The sequence below is a fragment of the Aulonocara sp. 'chitande type north' Nkhata Bay genome, linkage group LG23, assembly GCF_057382095.1.
Source record: "Aulonocara sp. 'chitande type north' Nkhata Bay isolate Kocher_YH1m ecotype deep benthic linkage group LG23, A_spYH_male_GT1.1, whole genome shotgun sequence".
Taxonomy (NCBI): Eukaryota; Metazoa; Chordata; class Actinopteri; order Cichliformes; family Cichlidae; genus Aulonocara; species Aulonocara sp. 'chitande type north' Nkhata Bay.
This window is the reverse complement of record NC_141365.1, coordinates 43,849,748-43,869,541: the sequence shown is the minus strand read 5'-3', so window position 1 is coordinate 43,869,541 and position 19,794 is coordinate 43,849,748. Positions and strand designations below refer to the sequence as shown.

The following is a 19,794-nucleotide window of genomic DNA, read 5'->3' as shown; positions in this document are numbered from 1 at the left end:
TTACTTTCTCACAGCACAGTGTTAAAGTGACAGAGAGCACACAGTGTGTTAGGACCATTTGGAAGTCCAACATTTTTGTGCTTTGGACAATTCAACTTATATACAGGACATAAAAACCTAAGCATGACTGCGTCATCACAGCATGTATAAAGAGGCTGTTTGTGAAGCAGTCCCTCGCTTACGGCCACACCACCCTGAACGCGCCCGATCTCGTCTGATCTCGGAAGCCAAGCTGGGTCGGGCCTGGTCAGTACTTGGATGGGAGACTTCCTGGGAATACCAGGTGCCGTAAGCTTTTGCATTTCAACACACAAATGACAGTTTAAATAGTGAAACGGATCTGAGGCACTCTTTAAGCTCATTTTCCAATAGGATGGTTAGTGAGTCTTGCGCAAAGAGCTCTTCCACTCATGTAGTAATGTCAAATTCTTCAAGCGTTACATCAATATCACTGTACATGCACAGAGCACCTGTAGATGTTTTTGTGCAAACACTCACAATTGTTTATGACGTGAATATTGCTGCATTAAGTATGCATGCATTATAACTGTGCTGTCATGGGCAGCTATTAAAAATAAAAGTAGAAACTAATCAATATGCTTCACTCTAAATTGTTTTTTAAATCCCAATAAATGGGTTACAGTATCTACATGAACCCCGTTGTCGAGGAAGCCTCTCACTTACGGCCATACCAGCCTGTTCTCATCTGATCTCTGAAGGTAACCAGGGGCGGTCCTGCATAGTCGCGTCACCTTCACCTTGCTCCATGTTAGAAACTCCATGATATCGTGTTCCCTGCTCAGGGTAGCACACTGATGCGCATTTATTCAGTATTCTTCGGGGCCGCAGTCGGCAGCCAATAAGAGTTAAAACTCGTTGCACAAGAGTGTCAGGTTGACACTGTGCCCGCTGCACGCTACAAGGTTAACGAGTTCCTCACTATTGAGCCCAGACGGACTAGCCGTAGACATTCTCTACATTTACAGAATAAATAAGTTTGTGTATTTCCTAAATATTTCGTTCCTGCTGTTCTTTTGTTTTGTTTTGCACAAAAGGGAAATGCAATCAGGAGCGTTGTCATGAAGCTTTTCCTCAAGCTGCCTCCACTGAGTGAGCAGCGGCGCCCTCTGCAGTTTGTGTGTGGGAGTGCAAAAGCTTACAGCACCTGGTATTCCCAGGCGGTCTCCCATCCAAGTACTGACCAGGCCCGACCCTGCTTAGCTTCCGAGATCAGACGAGATCGGGCGTGTTCAGGGTGGTATGGCCGTAAGCGAGGGAAACCCGCTATAAAAGACCTTTTATACTTGGCAAATGTCACGCACTTTAAAATATAGGATTGTACTAAGCTTCACATGTTACAGCGAAAACATGCAAACCTTTGTTGTGAACTGCAGCTTCAACACTGAGCTGCAAAAATGCTTTTCCCGCGGTAACGTCACCATAATAACACATGTTACTTTCTCACAGCACAGTGTTAAAGTGACAGAGAGCACACAGTGTGTTAGGACCATTTGGAAGTCCAACATTTTTGTGCTTTGGACAATTCAACTTATATACAGGACATAAAAACCTAAGCATGACTGCGTCATCACAGCATGTATAAAGAGGCTGTTTGTGAAGCAGTCCCTCGCTTACGGCCACACCACCCTGAACGCGCCCGATCTCGTCTGATCTCGGAAGCCAAGCTGGGTCGGGCCTGGTCAGTACTTGGATGGGAGACTTCCTGGGAATACCAGGTGCCGTAAGCTTTTGCATTTCAACACACAAATGACAGTTTAAATAGTGAAACGGATCTGAGGCACTCTTTAAGCTCATTTTCCAATAGGATGGTTAGTGAGTCTTGCGCAAAGAGCTCTTCCACTCATGTAGTAATGTCAAATTCTTCAAGCGTTACATCAATATCACTGTACATGCACAGAGCACCTGTAGATGTTTTTGTGCAAACACTCACAATTGTTTATGACGTGAATATTGCTGCATTAAGTATGCATGCATTATAACTGTGCTGTCATGGGCAGCTATTAAAAATAAAAGTAGAAACTAATCAATATGCTTCACTCTAAATTGTTTTTTAAATCCCAATAAATGGGTTACAGTATCTACATGAACCCCGTTGTCGAGGAAGCCTCTCACTTACGGCCATACCAGCCTGTTCTCATCTGATCTCTGAAGGTAACCAGGGGCGGTCCTGCATAGTCGCGTCACCTTCACCTTGCTCCATGTTAGAAACTCCATGATATCGTGTTCCCTGCTCAGGGTAGCACACTGATGCGCATTTATTCAGTATTCTTCGGGGCCGCAGTCGGCAGCCAATAAGAGTTAAAACTCGTTGCACAAGAGTGTCAGGTTGACACTGTGCCCGCTGCACGCTACAAGGTTAACGAGTTCCTCACTATTGAGCCCAGACGGACTAGCCGTAGACATTCTCTACATTTACAGAATAAATAAGTTTGTGTATTTCCTAAATATTTCGTTCCTGCTGTTCTTTTGTTTTGTTTTGCACAAAAGGGAAATGCAATCAGGAGCGTTGTCATGAAGCTTTTCCTCAAGCTGCCTCCACTGAGTGAGCAGCGGCGCCCTCTGCAGTTTGTGTGTGGGAGTGCAAAAGCTTACAGCACCTGGTATTCCCAGGCGGTCTCCCATCCAAGTACTGACCAGGCCCGACCCTGCTTAGCTTCCGAGATCAGACGAGATCGGGCGTGTTCAGGGTGGTATGGCCGTAAGCGAGGGAAACCCGCTATAAAAGACCTTTTATACTTGGCAAATGTCACGCACTTTAAAATATAGGATTGTACTAAGCTTCACATGTTACAGCGAAAACATGCAAACCTTTGTTGTGAACTGCAGCTTCAACACTGAGCTGCAAAAATGCTTTTCCCGCGGTAACGTCACCATAATAACACATGTTACTTTCTCACAGCACAGTGTTAAAGTGACAGAGAGCACACAGTGTGTTAGGACCATTTGGAAGTCCAACATTTTTGTGCTTTGGACAATTCAACTTATATACAGGACATAAAAACCTAAGCATGACTGCGTCATCACAGCATGTATAAAGAGGCTGTTTGTGAAGCAGTCCCTCGCTTACGGCCACACCACCCTGAACGCGCCCGATCTCGTCTGATCTCGGAAGCCAAGCTGGGTCGGGCCTGGTCAGTACTTGGATGGGAGACTTCCTGGGAATACCAGGTGCCGTAAGCTTTTGCATTTCAACACACAAATGACAGTTTAAATAGTGAAACGGATCTGAGGCACTCTTTAAGCTCATTTTCCAATAGGATGGTTAGTGAGTCTTGCGCAAAGAGCTCTTCCACTCATGTAGTAATGTCAAATTCTTCAAGCGTTACATCAATATCACTGTACATGCACAGAGCACCTGTAGATGTTTTTGTGCAAACACTCACAATTGTTTATGACGTGAATATTGCTGCATTAAGTATGCATGCATTATAACTGTGCTGTCATGGGCAGCTATTAAAAATAAAAGTAGAAACTAATCAATATGCTTCACTCTAAATTGTTTTTTAAATCCCAATAAATGGGTTACAGTATCTACATGAACCCCGTTGTCGAGGAAGCCTCTCACTTACGGCCATACCAGCCTGTTCTCATCTGATCTCTGAAGGTAACCAGGGGCGGTCCTGCATAGTCGCGTCACCTTCACCTTGCTCCATGTTAGAAACTCCATGATATCGTGTTCCCTGCTCAGGGTAGCACACTGATGCGCATTTATTCAGTATTCTTCGGGGCCGCAGTCGGCAGCCAATAAGAGTTAAAACTCGTTGCACAAGAGTGTCAGGTTGACACTGTGCCCGCTGCACGCTACAAGGTTAACGAGTTCCTCACTATTGAGCCCAGACGGACTAGCCGTAGACATTCTCTACATTTACAGAATAAATAAGTTTGTGTATTTCCTAAATATTTCGTTCCTGCTGTTCTTTTGTTTTGTTTTGCACAAAAGGGAAATGCAATCAGGAGCGTTGTCATGAAGCTTTTCCTCAAGCTGCCTCCACTGAGTGAGCAGCGGCGCCCTCTGCAGTTTGTGTGTGGGAGTGCAAAAGCTTACAGCACCTGGTATTCCCAGGCGGTCTCCCATCCAAGTACTGACCAGGCCCGACCCTGCTTAGCTTCCGAGATCAGACGAGATCGGGCGTGTTCAGGGTGGTATGGCCGTAAGCGAGGGAAACCCGCTATAAAAGACCTTTTATACTTGGCAAATGTCACGCACTTTAAAATATAGGATTGTACTAAGCTTCACATGTTACAGCGAAAACATGCAAACCTTTGTTGTGAACTGCAGCTTCAACACTGAGCTGCAAAAATGCTTTTCCCGCGGTAACGTCACCATAATAACACATGTTACTTTCTCACAGCACAGTGTTAAAGTGACAGAGAGCACACAGTGTGTTAGGACCATTTGGAAGTCCAACATTTTTGTGCTTTGGACAATTCAACTTATATACAGGACATAAAAACCTAAGCATGACTGCGTCATCACAGCATGTATAAAGAGGCTGTTTGTGAAGCAGTCCCTCGCTTACGGCCACACCACCCTGAACGCGCCCGATCTCGTCTGATCTCGGAAGCCAAGCTGGGTCGGGCCTGGTCAGTACTTGGATGGGAGACTTCCTGGGAATACCAGGTGCCGTAAGCTTTTGCATTTCAACACACAAATGACAGTTTAAATAGTGAAACGGATCTGAGGCACTCTTTAAGCTCATTTTCCAATAGGATGGTTAGTGAGTCTTGCGCAAAGAGCTCTTCCACTCATGTAGTAATGTCAAATTCTTCAAGCGTTACATCAATATCACTGTACATGCACAGAGCACCTGTAGATGTTTTTGTGCAAACACTCACAATTGTTTATGACGTGAATATTGCTGCATTAAGTATGCATGCATTATAACTGTGCTGTCATGGGCAGCTATTAAAAATAAAAGTAGAAACTAATCAATATGCTTCACTCTAAATTGTTTTTTAAATCCCAATAAATGGGTTACAGTATCTACATGAACCCCGTTGTCGAGGAAGCCTCTCACTTACGGCCATACCAGCCTGTTCTCATCTGATCTCTGAAGGTAACCAGGGGCGGTCCTGCATAGTCGCGTCACCTTCACCTTGCTCCATGTTAGAAACTCCATGATATCGTGTTCCCTGCTCAGGGTAGCACACTGATGCGCATTTATTCAGTATTCTTCGGGGCCGCAGTCGGCAGCCAATAAGAGTTAAAACTCGTTGCACAAGAGTGTCAGGTTGACACTGTGCCCGCTGCACGCTACAAGGTTAACGAGTTCCTCACTATTGAGCCCAGACGGACTAGCCGTAGACATTCTCTACATTTACAGAATAAATAAGTTTGTGTATTTCCTAAATATTTCGTTCCTGCTGTTCTTTTGTTTTGTTTTGCACAAAAGGGAAATGCAATCAGGAGCGTTGTCATGAAGCTTTTCCTCAAGCTGCCTCCACTGAGTGAGCAGCGGCGCCCTCTGCAGTTTGTGTGTGGGAGTGCAAAAGCTTACAGCACCTGGTATTCCCAGGCGGTCTCCCATCCAAGTACTGACCAGGCCCGACCCTGCTTAGCTTCCGAGATCAGACGAGATCGGGCGTGTTCAGGGTGGTATGGCCGTAAGCGAGGGAAACCCGCTATAAAAGACCTTTTATACTTGGCAAATGTCACGCACTTTAAAATATAGGATTGTACTAAGCTTCACATGTTACAGCGAAAACATGCAAACCTTTGTTGTGAACTGCAGCTTCAACACTGAGCTGCAAAAATGCTTTTCCCGCGGTAACGTCACCATAATAACACATGTTACTTTCTCACAGCACAGTGTTAAAGTGACAGAGAGCACACAGTGTGTTAGGACCATTTGGAAGTCCAACATTTTTGTGCTTTGGACAATTCAACTTATATACAGGACATAAAAACCTAAGCATGACTGCGTCATCACAGCATGTATAAAGAGGCTGTTTGTGAAGCAGTCCCTCGCTTACGGCCACACCACCCTGAACGCGCCCGATCTCGTCTGATCTCGGAAGCCAAGCTGGGTCGGGCCTGGTCAGTACTTGGATGGGAGACTTCCTGGGAATACCAGGTGCCGTAAGCTTTTGCATTTCAACACACAAATGACAGTTTAAATAGTGAAACGGATCTGAGGCACTCTTTAAGCTCATTTTCCAATAGGATGGTTAGTGAGTCTTGCGCAAAGAGCTCTTCCACTCATGTAGTAATGTCAAATTCTTCAAGCGTTACATCAATATCACTGTACATGCACAGAGCACCTGTAGATGTTTTTGTGCAAACACTCACAATTGTTTATGACGTGAATATTGCTGCATTAAGTATGCATGCATTATAACTGTGCTGTCATGGGCAGCTATTAAAAATAAAAGTAGAAACTAATCAATATGCTTCACTCTAAATTGTTTTTTAAATCCCAATAAATGGGTTACAGTATCTACATGAACCCCGTTGTCGAGGAAGCCTCTCACTTACGGCCATACCAGCCTGTTCTCATCTGATCTCTGAAGGTAACCAGGGGCGGTCCTGCATAGTCGCGTCACCTTCACCTTGCTCCATGTTAGAAACTCCATGATATCGTGTTCCCTGCTCAGGGTAGCACACTGATGCGCATTTATTCAGTATTCTTCGGGGCCGCAGTCGGCAGCCAATAAGAGTTAAAACTCGTTGCACAAGAGTGTCAGGTTGACACTGTGCCCGCTGCACGCTACAAGGTTAACGAGTTCCTCACTATTGAGCCCAGACGGACTAGCCGTAGACATTCTCTACATTTACAGAATAAATAAGTTTGTGTATTTCCTAAAAATTTCGTTCCTGCTGTTCTTTTGTTTTGTTTTGCACAAAAGGGAAATGCAATCAGGAGCGTTGTCATGAAGCTTTTCCTCAAGCTGCCTCCACTGAGTGAGCAGCGGCGCCCTCTGCAGTTTGTGTGTGGGAGTGCAAAAGCTTACAGCACCTGGTATTCCCAGGCGGTCTCCCATCCAAGTACTGACCAGGCCCGACCCTGCTTAGCTTCCGAGATCAGACGAGATCGGGCGTGTTCAGGGTGGTATGGCCGTAAGCGAGGGAAACCCGCTATAAAAGACCTTTTATACTTGGCAAATGTCACGCACTTTAAAATATAGGATTGTACTAAGCTTCACATGTTACAGCGAAAACATGCAAACCTTTGTTGTGAACTGCAGCTTCAACACTGAGCTGCAAAAATGCTTTTCCCGCGGTAACGTCACCATAATAACACATGTTACTTTCTCACAGCACAGTGTTAAAGTGACACAGAGCACACAGTATGTTAGGACCATTTGGAAGTCCAACATTTTTGTGCTTTGGACAATTCAACTTATATACAGGACATAAAAACCTAAGCATGACTGCGTCATCACAGCATGTATAAAGAGGCTGTTTGTGAAGCAGTCCCTCGCTTACGGCCACACCACCCTCAACGCGCCCGATCTCGTCTGATCTCGGAAGCCAAGCTGGGTCGGGCCTGGTCAGTACTTGGATGGGAGACTTCCTGGGAATACCAGGTGCCGTAAGCTTTTGCATTTCAACACACAAATGACAGTTTAAATAGTGAAACGGATCTGAGGCACTCTTTAAGCTCATTTTCCAATAGGATGGTTAGTGAGTCTTGCGCAAAGAGCTCTTCCACTCATGTAGTAATGTCAAATTCTTCAAGCGTTACATCAATATCACTGTACATGCACAGAGCACCTGTAGATGTTTTTGTGCAAACACTCACAATTGTTTATGACGTGAATATTGCTGCATTAAGTATGCATTATAACTGTGCTGTCATGGGCAGCTATTAAAAATAAAAGTAGAAACTAATCAATATGCTTCACTCTAAATTGTTTTTTAAATCCCAATAAATGGGTTACAGTATCTACATGAAGCCCGTTGTCGAGGAAGCCTCTCACTTACGGCCATACCAGCCTGTTCTCATCTGATCTCTGAAGGTAACCAGGGGCGGTCCTGCATAGTCGCGTCACCTTCACCTTGCTCCATGTTAGAAACTCCATGATATCGTGTTCCCTGCTCAGGGTAGCACACTGATGCGCATTTATTCAGTATTCTTCGGGGCCGCAGTCGGCAGCCAATAAGAGTTAAAACTGGTTGCACAAGAGTGTCAGGTTGACACTGTGCCCGCTGCACGCTACAAGGTTAACGAGTTCCTCACTATTGAGCCCAGACGGACTAGCCGTAGACATTCTCTACATTTACAGAATAAATAAGTTAGTGTATTTCCTAAAAATTTCGTTCCTGCTGTTCTTTTGTTTTGTTTTGCACAAAAGGGAAATGCAATCAGGAGCGTTGTCATGAAGCTTTTCCTCAAGCTGCCTCCACTGAGTGAGCAGCGGCGCCCTCTGCAGTTTGTGTGTGGGAGTGCAAAAGCTTACAGCACCTGGTATTCCCAGGCGGTCTCCCATCCAAGTACTGACCAGGCCCGACCCTGCTTAGCTTCCGAGATCAGACGAGATCGGGCGTGTTCAGGGTGGTATGGCCGTAAGCGAGGGAAACCCGCTATAAAAGACCTTTTATACTTGGCAAATGTCACGCACTTTAAAATATAGGATTGTACTAAGCTTCACATGTTACAGCGAAAACATGCAAACCTTTGTTGTGAACTGCAGCTTCAACACTGAGCTGCAAAAATGCTTTTCCCGCGGTAACGTCACCATAATAACACATGTTACTTTCTCACAGCACAGTGTTAAAGTGACAGAGAGCACACAGTGTGTTAGGACCATTTGGAAGTCCAACATTTTTGTGCTTTGGACAATTCAACTTATATACAGGACATAAAAACCTAAGCATGACTGCGTCATCACAGCATGTATAAAGAGGCTGTTTGTGAAGCAGTCCCTCGCTTACGGCCACACCACCCTGAACGCGCCCGATCTCGTCTGATCTCGGAAGCCAAGCTGGGTCGGGCCTGGTCAGTACTTGGATGGGAGACTTCCTGGGAATACCAGGTGCCGTAAGCTTTTGCATTTCAACACACAAATGACAGTTTAAATAGTGAAACGGATCTGAGGCACTCTTTAAGCTCATTTTCCAATAGGATGGTTAGTGAGTCTTGCGCAAAGAGCTCTTCCACTCATGTAGTAATGTCAAATTCTTCAAGCGTTACATCAATATCACTGTACATGCACAGAGCACCTGTAGATGTTTTTGTGCAAACACTCACAATTGTTTATGACGTGAATATTGCTGCATTAAGTATGCATTATAACTGTGCTGTCATGGGCAGCTATTAAAAATAAAAGTAGAAACTAATCAATATGCTTCACTCTAAATTGTTTTTTAAATCCCAATAAATGGGTTACAGTATCTACATGAACCCCGTTGTCGAGGAAGCCTCTCACTTACGGCCATACCAGCCTGTTCTCATCTGATCTCTGAAGGTAACCAGGGGCGGTCCTGCATAGTCGCGTCACCTTCACCTTGCTCCATGTTAGAAACTCCATGATATCGTGTTCCCTGCTCAGGGTAGCACACTGATGCGCATTTATTCAGTATTCTTCGGGGCCGCAGTCGGCAGCCAATAAGAGTTAAAACTCGTTGCACAAGAGTGTCAGGTTGACACTGTGCCCGCTGCACGCTACAAGGTTAACGAGTTCCTCACTATTGAGCCCAGACGGACTAGCCGTAGACATTCTCTACATTTACAGAATAAATAAGTTTGTGTATTTCCTAAATATTTCGTTCCTGCTGTTCTTTTGTTTTGTTTTGCACAAAAGGGAAATGCAATCAGGAGCGTTGTCATGAAGCTTTTCCTCAAGCTGCCTCCACTGAGTGAGCAGCGGCGCCCTCTGCAGTTTGTGTGTGGGAGTGCAAAAGCTTACAGCACCTGGTATTCCCAGGCGGTCTCCCATCCAAGTACTGACCAGGCCCGACCCTGCTTAGCTTCCGAGATCAGACGAGATCGGGCGTGTTCAGGGTGGTATGGCCGTAAGCGAGGGAAACCCGCTATAAAAGACCTTTTATACTTGGCAAATGTCACGCACTTTAAAATATAGGATTGTACTAAGCTTCACATGTTACAGCGAAAACATGCAAACCTTTGTTGTGAACTGCAGCTTCAACACTGAGCTGCAAAAATGCTTTTCCCGCGGTAACGTCACCATAATAACACATGTTACTTTCTCACAGCACAGTGTTAAAGTGACAGAGAGCACACAGTGTGTTAGGACCATTTGGAAGTCCAACATTTTTGTGCTTTGGACAATTCAACTTATATACAGGACATAAAAACCTAAGCATGACTGCGTCATCACAGCATGTATAAAGAGGCTGTTTGTGAAGCAGTCCCTCGCTTACGGCCACACCACCCTGAACGCGCCCGATCTCGTCTGATCTCGGAAGCCAAGCTGGGTCGGGCCTGGTCAGTACTTGGATGGGAGACTTCCTGGGAATACCAGGTGCCGTAAGCTTTTGCATTTCAACACACAAATGACAGTTTAAATAGTGAAACGGATCTGAGGCACTCTTTAAGCTCATTTTCCAATAGGATGGTTAGTGAGTCTTGCGCAAAGAGCTCTTCCACTCATGTAGTAATGTCAAATTCTTCAAGCGTTACATCAATATCACTGTACATGCACAGAGCACCTGTAGATGTTTTTGTGCAAACACTCACAATTGTTTATGACGTGAATATTGCTGCATTAAGTATGCATGCATTATAACTGTGCTGTCATGGGCAGCTATTAAAAATAAAAGTAGAAACTAATCAATATGCTTCACTCTAAATTGTTTTTTAAATCCCAATAAATGGGTTACAGTATCTACATGAAGCCCGTTGTCGAGGAAGCCTCTCACTTACGGCCATACCAGCCTGTTCTCATCTGATCTCTGAAGGTAACCAGGGGCGGTCCTGCATAGTCGCGTCACCTTCACCTTGCTCCATGTTAGAAACTCCATGATATCGTGTTCCCTGCTCAGGGTAGCACACTGATGCGCATTTATTCAGTATTCTTCGGGGCCGCAGTCGGCAGCCAATAAGAGTTAAAACTGGTTGCACAAGAGTGTCAGGTTGACACTGTGCCCGCTGCACGCTACAAGGTTAACGAGTTCCTCACTATTGAGCCCAGACGGACTAGCCGTAGACATTCTCTACATTTACAGAATAAATAAGTTAGTGTATTTCCTAAAAATTTCGTTCCTGCTGTTCTTTTGTTTTGTTTTGCACAAAAGGGAAATGCAATCAGGAGCGTTGTCATGAAGCTTTTCCTCAAGCTGCCTCCACTGAGTGAGCAGCGGCGCCCTCTGCAGTTTGTGTGTGGGAGTGCAAAAGCTTACAGCACCTGGTATTCCCAGGCGGTCTCCCATCCAAGTACTGACCAGGCCCGACCCTGCTTAGCTTCCGAGATCAGACGAGATCGGGCGTGTTCAGGGTGGTATGGCCGTAAGCGAGGGAAACCCGCTATAAAAGACCTTTTATACTTGGCAAATGTCACGCACTTTAAAATATAGGATTGTACTAAGCTTCACATGTTACAGCGAAAACATGCAAACCTTTGTTGTGAACTGCAGCTTCAACACTGAGCTGCAAAAATGCTTTTCCCGCGGTAACGTCACCATAATAACACATGTTACTTTCTCACAGCACAGTGTTAAAGTGACACAGAGCACACAGTATGTTAGGACCATTTGGAAGTCCAACATTTTTGTGCTTTGGACAATTCAACTTATATACAGGACATAAAAACCTAAGCATGACTGCGTCATCACAGCATGTATAAAGAGGCTGTTTGTGAAGCAGTCCCTCGCTTACGGCCACGCCACCCTGAACGCGCCCGATCTCGTCTGATCTCGGAAGCCAAGCTGGGTCGGGCCTGGTCAGTACTTGGATGGGAGACTGCCTGGGAATACCAGGTGCCGTAAGCTTTTGCATTTCAACACACAAATGACAGTTTAAATAGTGAAACGGATCTGAGGCACTCTTTAAGCTCATTTTCCAATAGGATGGTTAGTGAGTCTTGCGCAAAGAGCTCTTCCACTCATGTAGTAATGTCAAATTCTTCAAGCGTTACATCAGTATCACTGTACATGCACAGAGCACCTGTAGATGTTTTTGTGCAAACACTCACAATTGTTTATGACGTGAATATTGCAGCATTAAGTATGCATTATAACTGTGCTGTCATGGGCAGCTATTAAAAATAAAAGTAGAAACTAATCAATATGCTTCACTCTAAATTGTTTTTTAAATCCCAATAAATGGGTTACAGTATCTACATGAAGCCCGTTGTCGAGGAAGCCTCTCACTTACGGCCATACCAGCCTGTTCTCATCTGATCTCTGAAGGTAACCAGGGGCGGTCCTGCATAGTCGCGTCACCTTCACCTTGCTCCATGTTAGAAACTCCATGATATCGTGTTCCCTGCTCAGGGTAGCACACTGATGCGCATTTATTCAGTATTCTTCGGGGCCGCAGTCGGCAGCCAATAAGAGTTAAAACTGGTTGCACAAGAGTGTCAGGTTGACACTGTGCCCGCTGCACGCTACAAGGTTAACGAGTTCCTCACTATTGAGCCCAGACGGACTAGCCGTAGACATTCTCTACATTTACAGAATAAATAAGTTAGTGTATTTCCTAACAATTTCGTTCCTGCTGTTCTTTTGTTTTGTTTTGCACAAAAGGGAAATGCAATCAGGAGCGTTGTCATGAAGCTTTTCCTCAAGCTGCCTCCACTGAGTGAGCAGCGGCGCCCTCTGCAGTTTGTGTGTGGGAGTGCAAAAGCTTACAGCACCTGGTATTCCCAGGCGGTCTCCCATCCAAGTACTGACCAGGCTTAGCTTCCGAGATCAGACGAGATCGGGCGTGTTCAGGGTGGTATGGCCGTAAGCGAGGGAAACCCGCTATAAAAGACCTTTTATACTTGGCAAATGTCACGCACTTTAAAATATAGAATTGTACTAAGCTTCACATGTTACAGCGAAAACATGCAAACCTTTGTTGTGAACTGCAGCTTCAACACTGAGCTGCAAAAATGCTTTTCCCGCGGTAACGTCACCATAATAACACATGTTACTTTCTCACAGCACAGTGTTAAAGTGACACAGAGCACACAGTGTGTTAGGACCATTTGAAAGTCCAACATTTTTGTGCTTTGGACAATTCAACTTATATACAGGACATAAAAACCTAAGCATGACTGCGTCATCACAGCATGTATAAAGAGGCTGTTTGTGAAGCAGTCCCTCGCTTACGGCCACACCACCCTGAACGCGCCCGATCTCGTCTGATCTCGGAAGCCAAGCTGGGTCGGGCCTGGTCAGTACTTGGATGGGAGACTGCCTGGGAATACCAGGTGCCGTAAGCTTTTGCATTTCAACACACAAATGACAGTTTAAATAGTGAAACGGATCTGAGGCACTCTTTAAGCTCATTTTCCAATAGGATGGTTAGTGAGTCTTGCGCAAAGAGCTCTTCCACTCATGTAGTAATGTCAAATTCTTCAAGCGTTACATCAATATCACTGTACATGCACAGAGCACCTGTAGATGTTTTTGTGCAAACACTCACAATTGTTTATGACGTGAATATTGCTGCATTAAGTATGCATTATAACTGTGCTGTCATGGGCAGCTATTAAAAATAAAAGTAGAAACTAATCAATATGCTTCACTCTAAATTGTTTTTTAAATCCCAATAAATGGGTTACAGTATCTACATGAAGCCCGTTGTCGAGGAAGCCTCTCACTTACGGCCATACCAGCCTGTTCTCATCTGATCTCTGAAGGTAACCAGGGGCGGTCCTGCATAGTCGCGTCACCTTCACCTTGCTCCATGTTAGAAACTCCATGATATCGTGTTCCCTGCTCAGGGTAGCACACTGATGCGCATTTATTCAGTATTCTTCGGGGCCGCAGTCGGCAGCCAATAAGAGTTAAAACTGGTTGCACAAGAGTGTCAGGTTGACACTGTGCACGCTACAAGGTTAACGAGTTCCTCACTATTGAGCCCAGACGGACTAGCCGTAGACATTCTCTACATTTACAGAATAAATAAGTTAGTGTATTTCCTAAAAATTTCGTTCCTGCTGTTCTTTTGTTTTGTTTTGCACAAAAGGGAAATGCAATCAGGAGCGTTGTCATGAAGCTTTTCCTCAAGCTGCCTCCACTGAGTGAGCAGCGGCGCCCTCTGCAGTTTGTGTGTGGGAGTGCAAAAGCTTACAGCACCTGGTATTCCCAGGCGGTCTCCCATCCAAGTACTGACCAGGCCCGACCCTGCTTAGCTTCCGAGATCAGACGAGATCGGGCGTGTTCAGGGTGGTATGGCCGTAAGCGAGGGAAACCCGCTATAAAAGACCTTTTATACTTGGCAAATGTCACGCACTTTAAAATATAGGATTGTACTAAGCTTCACATGTTACAGCGAAAACATGCAAACCTTTGTTGTGAACTGCAGCTTCAACACTGAGCTGCAAAAATGCTTTTCCCGCGGTAACGTCACCATAATAACACATGTTACTTTCTCACAGCACAGTGTTAAAGTGACACAGAGCACACAGTATGTTAGGACCATTTGGAAGTCCAACATTTTTGTGCTTTGGACAATTCAACTTATATACAGGACATAAAAACCTAAGCATGACTGCGTCATCACAGCATGTATAAAGAGGCTGTTTGTGAAGCAGTCCCTCGCTTACGGCCACACCACCCTGAACGCGCCCGATCTCGTATGATCTCGGAAGCCAAGCTAGGTCGGGCCTGGTCAGTACTTGGATGGGAGACTGCCTGGGAATACCAGGTGCCGTAAGCTTTTGCATTTCAACACACAAATGACAGTTTAAATAGTGAAACGGATCTGAGGCACTCTTTAAGCTCATTTTCCAATAGGATGGTTAGTGAGTCTTGCGCAAAGAGCTCTTCCACTCATGTAGTAATGTCAAATTCTTCAAGCGTTACATCAATATCACTGTACATGCACAGAGCACCTGTAGATGTTTTTGTGCAAACACTCACAATTGTTTATGACGTGAATATTGCTGCATTAAGTATGCATTATAACTGTGCTGTCATGGGCAGCTATTAAAAATAAAAGTAGAAACTAATCAATATGCTTCACTCTAAATTGTTTTTTAAATCCCAATAAATGGGTTACAGTATCTACATGAAGCCCGTTGTCGAGGAAGCCTCTCACTTACGGCCATACCAGCCTGTTCTCATCTGATCTCTGAAGGTAACCAGGGGCGGTCCTGCATAGTCGCGTCACCTTCACCTTGCTCCATGTTAGAAACTCCATGATATCGTGTTCCCTGCTCAGGGTAGCACACTGATGCGCATTTATTCAGTATTCTTCGGGGCCGCAGTCGGCAGCCAATAAGAGTTAAAACTGGTTGCACAAGAGTGTCAGGTTGACACTGTGCACGCTACAAGGTTAACGAGTTCCTCACTATTGAGCCCAGACGGACTAGCCGTAGACATTCTCTACATTTACAGAATAAATAAGTTAGTGTATTTCCTAAAAATTTCGTTCCTGCTGTTCTTTTGTTTTGTTTTGCACAAAAGGGAAATGCAATCAGGAGCGTTGTCATGAAGCTTTTCCTCAAGCTGCCTCCACTGAGTGAGCAGCGGCGCCCTCTGCAGTTTGTGTGTGGGAGTGCAAAAGCTTACAGCACCTGGTATTCCCAGGCGGTCTCCCATCCAAGTACTGACCAGGCCCGACCCTGCTTAGCTTCCGAGATCAGACGAGATCGGGCGTGTTCAGGGTGGTATGGCCGTAAGCGAGGGAAACCCGCTATAAAAGACCTTTTATACTTGGCAAATGTCACGCACTTTAAAATATAGGATTGTACTAAGCTTCACATGTTACAGCGAAAACATGCAAACCTTTGTTGTGAACTGCAGCTTCAACACTGAGCTGCAAAAATGCTTTTCCCGCGGTAACGTCACCATAATAACACATGTTACTTTCTCACAGCACAGTGTTAAAGTGACACAGAGCACACAGTATGTTAGGACCATTTGGAAGTCCAACATTTTTGTGCTTTGGACAATTCAACTTATATACAGGACATAAAAACCTAAGCATGACTGCGTCATCACAGCATGTATAAAGAGGCTGTTTGTGAAGCAGTCCCTCGCTTACGGCCACGCCACCCTGAACTCGTCTGATCTCGGAAGCCAAGCTGGGTCGGGCCTGGTCAGTACTTGGATGGGAGACTGCCTGGGAATACCAGGTGCCGTAAGCTTTTGCATTTCAACACACAAATGACAGTTTAAATAGTGAAACGGATCTGAGGCACTCTTTAAGCTCATTTTCCAATAGGATGGTTAGTGAGTCTTGCGCAAAGAGCTCTTCCACTCATGTAGTAATGTCAAATTCTTCAAGCGTTACATCAATATCACTGTACATGCACAGAGCACCTGTAGATGTTTTTGTGCAAACACTCACAATTGTTTATGACGTGAATATTGCAGCATTAAGTATGCATTATAACTGTGCTGTCATGGGCAGCTATTAAAAATAAAAGTAGAAACTAATCAATATGCTTCACTCTAAATTGTTTTTTAAATCCCAATAAATGGGTTACAGTATCTACATGAAGCCCGTTGTCGAGGAAGCCTCTCACTTACGGCCATACCAGCCTGTTCTCATCTGATCTCTGAAGGTAACCAGGGGCGGTCCTGCATAGTCGCGTCACCTTCACCTTGCTCCATGTTAGAAACTCCATGATATCGTGTTCCCTGCTCAGGGTAGCACACTGATGCGCATTTATTCAGTATTCTTCGGGGCCGCAGTCGGCAGCCAATAAGAGTTAAAACTGGTTGCACAAGAGTGTCAGGTTGACACTGTGCCCGCTGCACGCTACAAGGTTAACGAGTTCCTCACTATTGAGCCCAGACGGACTAGCCGTAGACATTCTCTACATTTACAGAATAAATAAGTTAGTGTATTTCCTAAAAATTTCGTTCCTGCTGTTCTTTTGTTTTGTTTTGCACAAAAGGGAAATGCAATCAGGAGCGTTGTCATGAAGCTTTTCCTCAAGCTGCCTCCACTGAGTGAGCAGCGGCGCCCTCTGCAGTTTGTGTGTGGGAGTGCAAAAGCTTACAGCACCTGGTATTCCCAGGCGGTCTCCCATCCAAGTACTGACCAGGCCCGACCCTGCTTAGCTTCCGAGATCAGACGAGATCGGGCGTGTTCAGGGTGGTATGGCCGTAAGCGAGGGAAACCCGCTATAAAAGACCTTTTATACTTGGCAAATGTCACGCACTTTAAGATATAGGATTGTACTAAGCTTCACATGTTACAGCGAAAACATGCAAACCTTTGTTGTGAACTGCAGCTTCAACACTGAGCTGCAAAAATGCTTTTCCCGCGGTAACGTCACCATAATAACACATGTTACTTTCTCACAGCACAGTGTTAAAGTGACACAGAGCACACAGTGTGTTAGGACCATTTGAAAGTCCAACATTTTTGTGCTTTGGACAATTCAACTTATATACAGGACATAAAAACCTAAGCATGACTGCGTCATCACAGCATGTATAAAGAGGCTGTTTGTGAAGCAGTCCCTCGCTTACGGCCACGCCACCCTGAACGCGCCCGATCTCGTCTGCTCTCGGAAGCCAAGCTGGGTCGGGCCTGGTCAGTACTTGGATGGGAGACTGCCTGGGAATACCAGGTGCCGTAAGCTTTTGCATTTCAACACACAAATGACAGTTTAAATAGTGAAACGGATCTGAGGCACTCTTTAAGCTCATTTTCCAATAGGATGGTTAGTGAGTCTTGCGCAAAGAGCTCTTCCACTCATGTAGTAATGTCAAATTCTTCAAGCGTTACATCAGTATCACTGTACATGCACAGAGCACCTGTAGATGTTTTTGTGCAAACACTCACAATTGTTTATGACGTGAATATTGCTGCATTAAGTATGCATTATAACTGTGCTGTCATGGGCAGCTATTAAAAATAAAAGTAGAAACTAATCAATATGCTTCACTCTAAATTGTTTTTTAAATCCCAATAAATGGGTTACAGTATCTACATGAAGCCCGTTGTCGAGGAAGCCTCTCACTTACGGCCATACCAGCCTGTTCTCATCTGATCTCTGAAGGTAACCAGGGGCGGTCCTGCATAGTCGCGTCACCTTCACCTTGCTCCATGTTAGAAACTCCATGATATCGTGTTCCCTGCTCAGGGTAGCACACTGATGCGCATTTATTCAGTATTCTTCGGGGCCGCAGTCGGCAGCCAATAAGAGTTAAAACTGGTTGCACAAGAGTGTCAGGTTGACACTGTGCCCGCTGCACGCTACAAGGTTAACGAGTTCCTCACTATTGAGCCCAGACGGACTAGCCGTAGACATTCTCTACATTTACAGAATAAATAAGTTAGTGTATTTCCTAAAAATTTCGTTCCTGCTGTTCTTTTGTTTTGTTTTGCACAAAAGGGAAATGCAATCAGGAGCGTTGTCATGAAGCTTTTCCTCAAGCTGCCTCCACTGAGTGAGCAGCGGCGCCCTCTGCAGTTTGTGTGTGGGAGTGCAAAAGCTTACAGCACCTGGTATTCCCAGGCGGTCTCCCATCCAAGTACTGACCAGGCCCGACCCTGCTTAGCTTCCGAGATCAGACGAGATCGGGCGTGTTCAGGGTGGTATGGCCGTAAGCGAGGGAAACCCGCTATAAAAGACCTTTTATACTTGGCAAATGTCACGCACTTTAAAATATAGGATTGTACTAAGCTTCACATGTTACAGCGAAAACATGCAAACCTTTGTTGTGAACTGCAGCTTCAACACTGAGCTGCAAAAATGCTTTTCCCGCGGTAACGTCACCATAATAACACATGTTACTTTCTCACAGCACAGTGTTAAAGTGACACAGAGCACACAGTATGTTAGGACCATTTGGAAGTCCAACATTTTTGTGCTTTGGACAATTCAACTTATATACAGGACATAAAAACCTAAGCATGACTGCGTCATCACAGCATGTATAAAGAGGCTGTTTGTGAAGCAGTCCCTCGCTTACGGCCACACCACCCTCAACGCGCCCGATCTCGTCTGATCTCGGAAGCCAAGCTGGGTCGGGCCTGGTCAGTACTTGGATGGGAGACTGCCTGGGAATACCAGGTGCCGTAAGCTTTTGCATTTCAACACACAAATGACAGTTTAAATAGTGAAACGGATCTGAGGCACTCTTTAAGCTCATTTTCCAATAGGATGGTTAGTGAGTCTTGCGCAAAGAGCTCTTCCACTCATGTAGTAATGTCAAATTCTTCAAGCGTTACATCAATATCACTGTACATGCACAGAGCACCTGTAGATGTTTTTGTGCAAACACTCACAATTGTTTATGACGTGAATATTGCTGCATTAAGTATGCATTATAACTGTGCTGTCATGGGCAGCTATTAAAAATAAAAGTAGAAACTAATCAATATGCTTCACTCTAAATTGTTTTTTAAATCCCAATAAATGGGTTACAGTATCTACATGAAGCCCGTTGTCGAGGAAGCCTCTCACTTACGGCCATACCAGCCTGTTCTCATCTGATCTCTGAAGGTAACCAGGGGCGGTCCTGCATAGTCGCGTCACCTTCACCTTGCTCCATGTTAGAAACTCCATGATATCGTGTTCCCTGCTCAGGGTAGCACACTGATGCGCATTTATTCAGTATTCTTCGGGGCCGCAGTCGGCAGCCAATAAGAGTTAAAACTGGTTGCACAAGAGTGTCAGGTTGACACTGTGCACGCTACAAGGTTAACGAGTTCCTCACTATTGAGCCCAGACGGACTAGCCGTAGACATTCTCTAC

General features: G+C 45.1%; 21 non-coding genes and 5 pseudogenes across 21 annotated transcripts; 14 read left to right on the top strand and 12 right to left on the bottom strand.

Moving 5' to 3' along the window:
- The first annotated feature begins 176 nt into the window (after positions 1 to 176).
- Positions 177 to 295, top strand: LOC147302655 (5S ribosomal RNA). The gene has a single exon (XR_015127423.1). It is a non-coding gene; the product is annotated as a 5S ribosomal RNA (ribosomal RNA).
- An 858-nt stretch (positions 296 to 1,153) lies between these two features.
- On the bottom strand, positions 1,154 to 1,272 carry LOC147302654 (5S ribosomal RNA). The gene has a single exon (XR_015127489.1). It is a non-coding gene; the product is annotated as a 5S ribosomal RNA (ribosomal RNA).
- A 357-nt stretch (positions 1,273 to 1,629) lies between these two features.
- On the top strand, positions 1,630 to 1,748 carry LOC147302653 (5S ribosomal RNA). The gene has a single exon (XR_015127422.1). It is a non-coding gene; the product is annotated as a 5S ribosomal RNA (ribosomal RNA).
- An 858-nt stretch (positions 1,749 to 2,606) lies between these two features.
- On the bottom strand, positions 2,607 to 2,725 carry LOC147302652 (5S ribosomal RNA). The gene has a single exon (XR_015127488.1). It is a non-coding gene; the product is annotated as a 5S ribosomal RNA (ribosomal RNA).
- Positions 2,726 to 3,082: 357 nt separating this feature from the next.
- LOC147302651 (5S ribosomal RNA) lies at positions 3,083 to 3,201 on the top strand. Its single transcript, XR_015127420.1, has one exon. It is a non-coding gene; the product is annotated as a 5S ribosomal RNA (ribosomal RNA).
- Positions 3,202 to 4,059: 858 nt separating this feature from the next.
- On the bottom strand, positions 4,060 to 4,178 carry LOC147302650 (5S ribosomal RNA). The gene has a single exon (XR_015127487.1). It is a non-coding gene; the product is annotated as a 5S ribosomal RNA (ribosomal RNA).
- Positions 4,179 to 4,535: 357 nt separating this feature from the next.
- On the top strand, positions 4,536 to 4,654 carry LOC147302649 (5S ribosomal RNA). The gene has a single exon (XR_015127419.1). It is a non-coding gene; the product is annotated as a 5S ribosomal RNA (ribosomal RNA).
- Positions 4,655 to 5,512: 858 nt separating this feature from the next.
- LOC147302648 (5S ribosomal RNA) lies at positions 5,513 to 5,631 on the bottom strand. Its single transcript, XR_015127486.1, has one exon. It is a non-coding gene; the product is annotated as a 5S ribosomal RNA (ribosomal RNA).
- A 357-nt stretch (positions 5,632 to 5,988) lies between these two features.
- LOC147302647 (5S ribosomal RNA) lies at positions 5,989 to 6,107 on the top strand. The gene has a single exon (XR_015127418.1). It is a non-coding gene; the product is annotated as a 5S ribosomal RNA (ribosomal RNA).
- An 858-nt stretch (positions 6,108 to 6,965) lies between these two features.
- LOC147302646 (5S ribosomal RNA) lies at positions 6,966 to 7,084 on the bottom strand. Its single transcript, XR_015127485.1, has one exon. It is a non-coding gene; the product is annotated as a 5S ribosomal RNA (ribosomal RNA).
- A 357-nt stretch (positions 7,085 to 7,441) lies between these two features.
- On the top strand, positions 7,442 to 7,560 carry LOC147302645 (5S ribosomal RNA; annotated as a pseudogene).
- An 854-nt stretch (positions 7,561 to 8,414) lies between these two features.
- LOC147302644 (5S ribosomal RNA) lies at positions 8,415 to 8,533 on the bottom strand. The gene has a single exon (XR_015127484.1). It is a non-coding gene; the product is annotated as a 5S ribosomal RNA (ribosomal RNA).
- Positions 8,534 to 8,890: 357 nt separating this feature from the next.
- Positions 8,891 to 9,009, top strand: LOC147302643 (5S ribosomal RNA). The gene has a single exon (XR_015127417.1). It is a non-coding gene; the product is annotated as a 5S ribosomal RNA (ribosomal RNA).
- Positions 9,010 to 9,863: 854 nt separating this feature from the next.
- LOC147302642 (5S ribosomal RNA) lies at positions 9,864 to 9,982 on the bottom strand. The gene has a single exon (XR_015127483.1). It is a non-coding gene; the product is annotated as a 5S ribosomal RNA (ribosomal RNA).
- A 357-nt stretch (positions 9,983 to 10,339) lies between these two features.
- LOC147302641 (5S ribosomal RNA) lies at positions 10,340 to 10,458 on the top strand. The gene has a single exon (XR_015127416.1). It is a non-coding gene; the product is annotated as a 5S ribosomal RNA (ribosomal RNA).
- An 858-nt stretch (positions 10,459 to 11,316) lies between these two features.
- Positions 11,317 to 11,435, bottom strand: LOC147302640 (5S ribosomal RNA). The gene has a single exon (XR_015127482.1). It is a non-coding gene; the product is annotated as a 5S ribosomal RNA (ribosomal RNA).
- Positions 11,436 to 11,792: 357 nt separating this feature from the next.
- Positions 11,793 to 11,911, top strand: LOC147302639 (5S ribosomal RNA). Its single transcript, XR_015127442.1, has one exon. It is a non-coding gene; the product is annotated as a 5S ribosomal RNA (ribosomal RNA).
- A 1,320-nt stretch (positions 11,912 to 13,231) lies between these two features.
- Positions 13,232 to 13,350, top strand: LOC147302638 (5S ribosomal RNA). Its single transcript, XR_015127425.1, has one exon. It is a non-coding gene; the product is annotated as a 5S ribosomal RNA (ribosomal RNA).
- An 847-nt stretch (positions 13,351 to 14,197) lies between these two features.
- On the bottom strand, positions 14,198 to 14,316 carry LOC147302637 (5S ribosomal RNA). Its single transcript, XR_015127481.1, has one exon. It is a non-coding gene; the product is annotated as a 5S ribosomal RNA (ribosomal RNA).
- Positions 14,317 to 14,673: 357 nt separating this feature from the next.
- Positions 14,674 to 14,792, top strand: LOC147302636 (5S ribosomal RNA; annotated as a pseudogene).
- An 847-nt stretch (positions 14,793 to 15,639) lies between these two features.
- LOC147302635 (5S ribosomal RNA) lies at positions 15,640 to 15,758 on the bottom strand. Its single transcript, XR_015127480.1, has one exon. It is a non-coding gene; the product is annotated as a 5S ribosomal RNA (ribosomal RNA).
- Positions 15,759 to 16,115: 357 nt separating this feature from the next.
- Positions 16,116 to 16,224, top strand: LOC147302634 (5S ribosomal RNA; annotated as a pseudogene).
- Positions 16,225 to 17,078: 854 nt separating this feature from the next.
- LOC147302633 (5S ribosomal RNA) lies at positions 17,079 to 17,197 on the bottom strand. Its single transcript, XR_015127479.1, has one exon. It is a non-coding gene; the product is annotated as a 5S ribosomal RNA (ribosomal RNA).
- Positions 17,198 to 17,554: 357 nt separating this feature from the next.
- Positions 17,555 to 17,673, top strand: LOC147302632 (5S ribosomal RNA; annotated as a pseudogene).
- An 854-nt stretch (positions 17,674 to 18,527) lies between these two features.
- Positions 18,528 to 18,646, bottom strand: LOC147302631 (5S ribosomal RNA). The gene has a single exon (XR_015127478.1). It is a non-coding gene; the product is annotated as a 5S ribosomal RNA (ribosomal RNA).
- A 357-nt stretch (positions 18,647 to 19,003) lies between these two features.
- On the top strand, positions 19,004 to 19,122 carry LOC147302630 (5S ribosomal RNA; annotated as a pseudogene).
- Positions 19,123 to 19,794: the final 672 nt, after the last annotated feature.